Source organism: Rhagoletis zephyria, unplaced genomic scaffold (assembly GCF_001687245.7).
Source record: "Rhagoletis zephyria isolate East Lansing unplaced genomic scaffold, Rhagoletis_zephyria_1.1 Rzeph_scaffold_03423, whole genome shotgun sequence".
Classification (NCBI taxonomy): Eukaryota; Metazoa; Arthropoda; class Insecta; order Diptera; family Tephritidae; genus Rhagoletis; species Rhagoletis zephyria.
In genome coordinates this window covers 24,453-32,702 of record NW_016160506.1, presented here as the reverse complement: position 1 = coordinate 32,702, position 8,250 = coordinate 24,453, and the positions used below count along the sequence as shown (strand labels likewise).

The 8,250-nt window shown below is 31.3% G+C and overlaps 1 long non-coding RNA gene across 1 annotated transcript; it reads right to left on the bottom strand.

Moving 5' to 3' along the window:
• Nucleotides 1–6,794: 6,794 nt before the first annotated feature.
• On the bottom strand, nucleotides 6,795–8,171 carry LOC108368966 (uncharacterized). The gene is made up of 3 exons (XR_001848441.1): nucleotides 7,973–8,171; nucleotides 7,618–7,747; nucleotides 6,795–6,948 (listed from the first exon to the last, which is right to left on the bottom strand). It is a non-coding gene; the product is annotated as an uncharacterized LOC108368966 (long non-coding RNA).
• Nucleotides 8,172–8,250: the final 79 nt, after the last annotated feature.

Genomic DNA, 8,250 nt, shown 5'->3' with positions numbered 1-8,250 from the left:
TCCCTGGCGACTAGGAAGACGCCGCCACTAGATTTAAAACCAGTATTGGATGACGCTGCGAAGATAACAGAGGTTGCGAAATTAAAATACATCTTTTGTTTTTTCTAGCACGTCGAGATTTTTTTATTTTAGAATTTCTAGCAATTTGCATGAAAACCCCATAAATAAACAAAGTAAATCAGAAAAACGTATGTAACTTCGAAGTTAACGCTAAGAAAATTTATGACAGCCGGTTTCACTAGCAATTTCAATGGAAAATGATTTTTTATTTTCTGTCTCCATATAAAATTCAACAAATTAAAATCATTTTTCACTTATATTGCATTCGTAAAATTGGCTGTAAAAGTTATTTTCTTAGCGTTAAGGCGCATTACCAGCGTTAACTTGGAAGGTTTAGAAAAAACCATTGTCGAATATTTTCCCAACATTGACTTTGAGGATGTCTACAGCTGGATAACAAACCTACTGAGATGACAAATTAAGTTTATGAAAACCTTCTGGACATCAGTGAAGACAGCACTTTGAATATTAAATACCACGAAGGGAGCCAAGGCAGTTCTGGATGAAAGTGTATGCAGAAACCACTGCTGTTAGCAAGATTACATTATAAATACTAGTGGCTTTTACTTTTACATTTCCATTTATATGTTCAACAAATGCTTACATAAACAAGTAATTCTTAAACACAAAAGCAAAACCGACTTCAATTCCCATATAAAAATCTATGATTATCGTTAATCTCTTCATGATGCAATGATCGGATTTAAACCAAACTAGAATGGGATTACCTGTGAAGTAACACCTTTCCTTAAAAAAAAGAGTTATAGTAATCGGTTAACGTGGTCCAAATTTATGTGGTAACATACATAAAAAAAATTAAAATCTTTTTTGTGAAGTGGGTTAAAAACAAATACACCAGCAAGCTTTCAGGATCAATAAATAAACTTAAAGGAAATAATGAAATCATCAAAACAATTTCAGCCTTCACACTAAAGCTAAAGGAGCATAAAGTTTGCATTGTGTTTTCTTGTTTTCGTAGACATTTGAAGAGTAGAAGTACCGAGAAATTTTTTTTGTATTTGCCCTGTGGGGAAACCGCGGACTAGTGAATCAAATTCCTAGCTTCATACTAGATCTTTATCGCCAAAAACGAACCAGTTCGGTAGTAACTAGATCCCCACCAGTCCAAAATCAGCGAAATGTGCTACTTTTAAAAAACTATTTGATTTAATTTTTTTTTAATTAAAAATCTATATCTAAGGTGACGAAGTTAGAACTGGTTGGGAACTATAGAAAAAGGAATGCAGAACGAACTAGACCTTAACTGTCGAATTTAGAACTAGTTCAGAACTATCAAAGAAGGGATGCAGCGCGGGGCTTGTTTACTTTACATAGATATGTGTTCGGCGGCTTTTTCGTTCAAATACGCTTCTATTCTGCACTTCACAGATGCTTTTTAATAGCTTGGAAATGCAAAACAAAAATTTGTGTTAACATTTCAACATCTTGGGATCTTCTGGAATCTAACCAATAACAGCCAGCACCTCTGTAAACTCAGCTACAGCCAAAGGTATGTAAACGTACATTTCTTACAATCATTCAAACAAATTGAGTTTGAAATAGAAAAGACATTTCAAAATACAGTTCGAAAAATCATGATACTTTTTTCTTTCGTTTGTCGATCTTAGAACTGGTTCGGAGCTTTAGAATTTATCAATTGATAAAAAATAACCTACTTATAGTTATCTTTTTTGCGGGGTTTCTATAAAATATATAACTTGTGGTTAGCTACAAAAAGCTAACTTGAAACAAGTGGACAAGAAATGCAGGAGTAAAGCTCGAGATTGTTTTCTTTAAACGCGTTTCTATTTAAATATCCTGCACTTCGCAAATACTTTTTCGAATTGAGTACAAATAAAAGGGAGATCGAAATTTCATATTTTCATTTTGAAGTTATGTCTGACGGAGTTGGAATATGGGACCACCTACAGGAGAATATGTAAACAAATATGAAATGTAATAAAATAAATAAAGTAAATAAAAATAAAAAATATAAAAAAATATATTTTGTTTTTCCTATTGATATTTTATGTCCAAAAGTAGCTAGTTACAAGTTAGTTACATCAAATACAGAGGTAACCACCCTTGACTACATCTTATGCAGAGGTAACCACCCTTGACTATTTCGCGGCCATCGCCATACAAATGTAGTTAGCTTTCGTCAAAGAAAATATACAGATAATAAGTGAGTTTAGGTCCTTTCTAATCAACATAAAGATAACTTATAGTTAGGCACTTTTCCTGCAGGGCATATATTCATAAAGATATGTGTGAACGTATGTGTATAGTTTAGCTTTCGTTGTATGAGTAACTATGAAGTCATAGTGAGTCGCTGCTGAATTTGTGATCACGCTTTCGTTGCTGCTATTCTATGCTAAAAGCTTTTTCGTAGCCACCTTGAAGTGAAAAACATTGGCGGGTCAGTGTATGAATTTGTCTATAAATCAAATAACTGCTGTAATAAAAGGCCTAGAAAAATCATTAGGGTGGCATTAGAAAAGTAGCTTTATTTTATGACCTTGAAAAAATTATTGAAATTATTTCTTTTTGCAATTTTGTCACATTAGATAATAATTGAATATTTTTATTGAATTTTTATTATGAGAAATATAATTATTATATTAAGAGAAGCCCAAAAAACCTTTTTTTTCTAACTTATAGCCCTTTTTAAGGTCATAAGGTAAAACCCAGAAAGTCGCTAATCATTTTCTAGTATTTTATATGTACTCAACTTTCTATGCCTTTTTACAAAAGTCCCTTGATTTTTGGAGAAATTCCTTTACTTCCTAAAACCCGCGGCACTACCGAAAGTAAACTTAATTACGAACATTTATAAAAATTAACAAATATAAAAATAAACGAATTTGAGAATAGGCAGGTTTTGTGAAATAAGGTGGCTTTTTCCCCACTGTGCGGCGGGGCGCCATGCTAGCGTAGGCGTTAGTGTTGCTGTTTTCGGCTTATGACCACAACCCATAAATTCTGATAACTACATACATATCTATGAATGTGCATGTCAATATGTTTAGCTATACATAATTATGTATGTATGCGCTCATCAAATAATTTTTGCTCTTAACGAAGAGCTATTCACTTTGTTCCTTTATTAAATAAAATGATTTTTAAACACATCTAGGGTTGCCAAATTTTTTTGGCGCGAAATCAGTACATTAGAATTCTTCATGCTATAAAAATCAGCACTTTTCAGTACACTTTTATTCCAAGCAGAACTATGAATGTAAATAGCAGATAATAATTTAAAACGCCAGAGTACTTGGTTTAATAACACCTTCGTATATAAATAAAATGTTATTCATAAAAANTCATCAAATAATTTTTGCTCTTAACGAAGAGCTATTCACTTTGTTCCTTTATTAAATAAAATGATTTTTAAACACATCTAGGGTTGCCAAATTTTTTTGGCGCGAAATCAGTAAANATTTTTAAACACATCTAGGGTTGCCAAATTTTTTTGGCGCGAAATCAGTACATTAGAATTCTTCATGCTATAAAAATCAGCACTTTTCAGTACACTTTTATTCCAAGCAGAACTATGAATGTAAATAGCAGATAATACTTTAAAACGCCAGAGTACTTGGTTTAATAACACCTTCGTATATAAATAAAATGTTATTAATAAAAAATAAAAATGGTATTCATTTTAATATTAGCATACACATTAACATGCAGTACGAAATACCGTTATAATATCATTGCACACAGGAGCCAATAAATTATTTTATATATATGACATTTTTTAATAGCAATAATGAGATCTTTTCCACTTACAGTGTTTAAATAGTAAAAGAACTCTAAACATTATATGTATTTTAATATTACTTTTGATTTGAAGTTCACTTTCTAAAATTTTAATTAGAAGTCGGTTTCTCTCTTTTCGCCAGGAAGCAAACTTTATACTTAAGTAAGTTCCTCTCAGCTGCTTCGTTGCTCTAGATATTTCATCTATTTATAATATTAATAATGTCTTGTGATAAGGACAGCCCATCTGAAGTATGTTGTTTTACAGTTGCAACAATGCAATTTCAACATGGGCTGGCAGTACTTTAAGACCATCACAATTGGCAGGAAACCTTGAATTCATTTTATATGCACTGTAAATAAAATTCTATCAAAATTTCAAGTCATCTGAAGTATGTTGTCTATTATAGAATTAAAGAAAATCTGGTTAAAACAGTCCAGAGTTACCCATCATTTCATCAAATTTGAACGATTTATAGTGCAGACCTAGTTGCTACCTATTGAAATGACCTTATCAAAGCTTTCTTCAATGAAAACTTTAAAAAAATTTCCATGCAAATATTTAAAAAGTGGTCTTTGCTTGGCCCCTGATCCCTATAATAAAAATAAAGCAGTGCAATTAACTGCGTTGTGCGTGTGCCGAGAGAATTGAAAAATTATCTTTTGGAACGAGTACCAGTTTTAAAACAATATTATAGATTTTTGTAGAAAAAAATAATTAAGCCGCCCTGTGAACAGACGTGAGTGTGATTTTGCTGCAACATCGTGAGCACTTACAAAATCACGCAATTATTGACCGTATCTGCGTCCGCATAATTGCGCAATGATCGATCAATTTCGTTATTTTTCTCAAAATTTATAATTTGTTTTGTATCATATCGAGCGCTAACCGCCAAAATAACGTAAGCGACATTTTTTTCAAAATTTTATTTTTGATGCAGAAATATTCCTGGGGCATTTAGATGTATTTCTGCATCAAAAAGAAAATTTTGAAAAAAATGGCGCTTACGTTATTTTGGCGGTTAGGGCTCGATATAGTTATAACACACTGGTGAAAAATGCCTATCAGTTCTTCGAATTCACTGAATTTTCAAATTACTTAATTTTCAATTTTTAATTTTTTTGTTGTATTTTCGAATGTGTACTATTTTATATAGTTGAAAGTCACAGCAAGTTTGAATATTTTCGCGGGTGTAGAAAATAACAAATGAATTTTATGAAATTATTAAATTTTTTGAGATTTCTTATTTCTAGGATAATTTCCAAAATTTAAAAAAATATTGAAATCTGGGTGATTCTAGAAATTTTGGTAAAATGAGAATATTTTGGAAATGTTCAAAATTATTGATATTTTAGAAATTTTTATATTTTCCAAAATTTTAAGAATTTTATTTATTCTGAAATCAATCTTAAAATGTAAATATGTGAAGCATGACATATTGTCGAAAAATTCTTATGTTTATGGTACTAGTGTATAAAACCTAGAAGATTCTTGGAATTCTAAAATATATTAACACTGGAAAAATTCCAAACATTTTCCACTTTTCTGAACATTTATTTTGTGCTTTGTCTACTTCAGTACATACTATTTTAGTATGTTGAAAAAAGTTGTTCCATATAATTTTGGTAAATGTTACTCGATTGGCACGCAATAATTACCAAATTGAAGGCGGGACTTACAGTTACTGATTTATAATAATAATATGATGAAAATCGTTCAAACTATAAAAAAATTATTTTAAGATGAAAAAAATGTTGACCAAATTTTCCTATATTTGCAATTTTTATATTGTATGCATAAACATAAGTAAACTAATTAGTGTCTCTAGAAGCTGTGCCTGTTCAGTGTTTCCATACTCATTTGCATAAACAAAATGTTTCCACGATGATGGAAAATAATGGCTTTTCTATTAGAGCCACCGAAATTGTTCCTAAATTTACAAAAATTCGCAAACTATAGCTAATATTAAAAAAAGATTAGATTACTACTTTACATCTTTTGACTATAGGCCAGTGCAATTATCAAGGGAACAATTAAAATTTTATTGAAAACAGATAACTTTGAGATTAACGATAAGCTAAAGGGCTGCGAGAAATGATATTTGACTTTATGTCCTGCGTTAACGGACTCATTATCTAATAATATACACCAAACCTTTTTGCTGAACCCAGAATTTTTAACAAGATCTTGGTCTTATTCGACTAGTATGCTGTGGGTCACTTGCCGGTCGATGCGCGGGCCATTACAATTAAAATAAAATACTAATATTTTTCAGGCTTGTTGTTGATACAATATATTTTACTATTACCAAAGGGTTTGAGAAAAATTAGATTTTCTACCCGCCCTAATGCACATGTAACTATTCTTTAAACATTCTTNCTCTAGAAGCTGTGCCTGTTCAGTGTTTCCATACTCATTTGCATAAACAAAATGTTTACACGATGATGGAAAATAATGGCTTTTCTATTGGAGCCACCGAAATTGTTCCTAAATTTACAAAAATTCGCAAACTATAGCTAATATTAAAAAAAGAGTAGATTACTACTTTACATCTTTTGACTATAGGCCAGTGCAATTATCAAGAGAACAATTAAAATTTTATTGAAAACAGATAACTTTGAGATTAACGATAAGCTAAAGGGCTGCGAGAAATGATATTTGACTTTATGTCCTGCGTTAACGGACTCATTATCTAATAATATACACCAAACCTTTTTGCTGAACCCAGAATTTTTAACAAAATCTTGGTCTTATTCGACTAGTATGCTGTGGGTCACTTGCCGGTCGATGCGCGGGCTCTTAAAATTAAAATAAAATACTAATATTTTTCAGGCTTGTTGTTGATACAATATATTTTACTATTACCAAAGGGTTTGAGAAAATTAGATTTTCTACCCGCCCTAATGCACATGTAACTATTTTTTAAACATTCTATTTTGAACTTACCTATTTCTCTTTTGTGTATCCTTTCGTTAACAGAAACCGCCACCAAAGTTTTACCACTTTGTTAATGTGAAGATTAGAATGACAAAATAGAATTTTGTTCAAAAAGTTTCCGGCTGGATACGGCTTGTGTCTTCTTCTTGTTTTCTACAAATTTTAAAGGTATGTTGTCTAGGTGGAAATCACTGTTGATCGATTCGGTTAACATAAGAAATTAAAAATCAAACACTCAAATATATTTTTCACTGCAACAATGTATGTATATGCGTACATACNTGAAACTTCAATATTTCGAAATTTAAGGACGCTAATTTACTCAAAATTTATACACAGCGGCTTACCATGTAGCGGTACCTGCGCCGGGTATTTAATGTTCGGCTCCGCCCGAACTTAGACTTTCTTACTTGTTAAATTAAATATACTTATGGGAGAGGGTGAGGAATGATGAAAAACCAACAAAAATAATATTTTGTCAAAATTTGGTACAAACATCTTTTAGGACGTTCGCTTAGTTCAGGGGCACAAACTTAGTAAAAATTTGTGTTTATCTTGGAGTACCCTGCGTGAACTTTTTGTACCAAATTTTGACAAAAACGTTATTTTTGTTGGTTTTTCATCATTCCTTATCCTCTTCTTGCAGCTACATATTTAGTACGTATTTGTATTTGATTTAAAAAGAAGTCATATGCCTAATGTAAATTTGTATGTATGTATGTATGTATGTATGTGTATATTCAAGGTCTGCTTTAGGGCGCACTAGCTGGCAACATTTTATTACATACATATGTATGTATTGTAAAATAGTTCCTTTTATTAATTCATATTGATTTCTCGCAAAAAAATATTGGACTAACCTTTTTGCATGCAAAAAATTAGTTATTTGTTGCCTTTAACGAAGTTAACGAACACTTTCTCACTTCGTATTACTTTTAACTGGCGGTTTTCATTTTATGTTCACTACCAAAACCGAAATTTTATCAATTCCTACAAAATGTGGTAATTAGAAACATGCATATGTATGTAAGTGTGTACATATGCACATATGTACTCGTATGTTCACCCACAGGGTTATTTAGATGCGAAATTCAATTTTCATCAAATTTTGGCGACGAAATAGGTATGCAATAACATTATTTGTACAAACAAATATTTAAATGAATGCATATGTACATATATGCAATATACACATATGTAAGTGTGATTTTTTACTTAGTATTCAAGAATCACTAAAAACTCATTCAGTTCTATTTTTTTTTTTTATCTGCATATATACATATAGGTATGTATGTAGCTGTTTGTATCTTGTAAAAATATTTTAGCGTAGCACCAAAGAATTTTACGGATACAATATTCGAAAACACAAGCGAACGGCACGAACAAGAGACTCGAACTGACTACAACTAATTTTCGTTGGCATCGATGCAATGGCAAATACACCCGTAAACGTTTAGGTGTTGGTGCAATCACATGCTCTCTTCTCATCACTC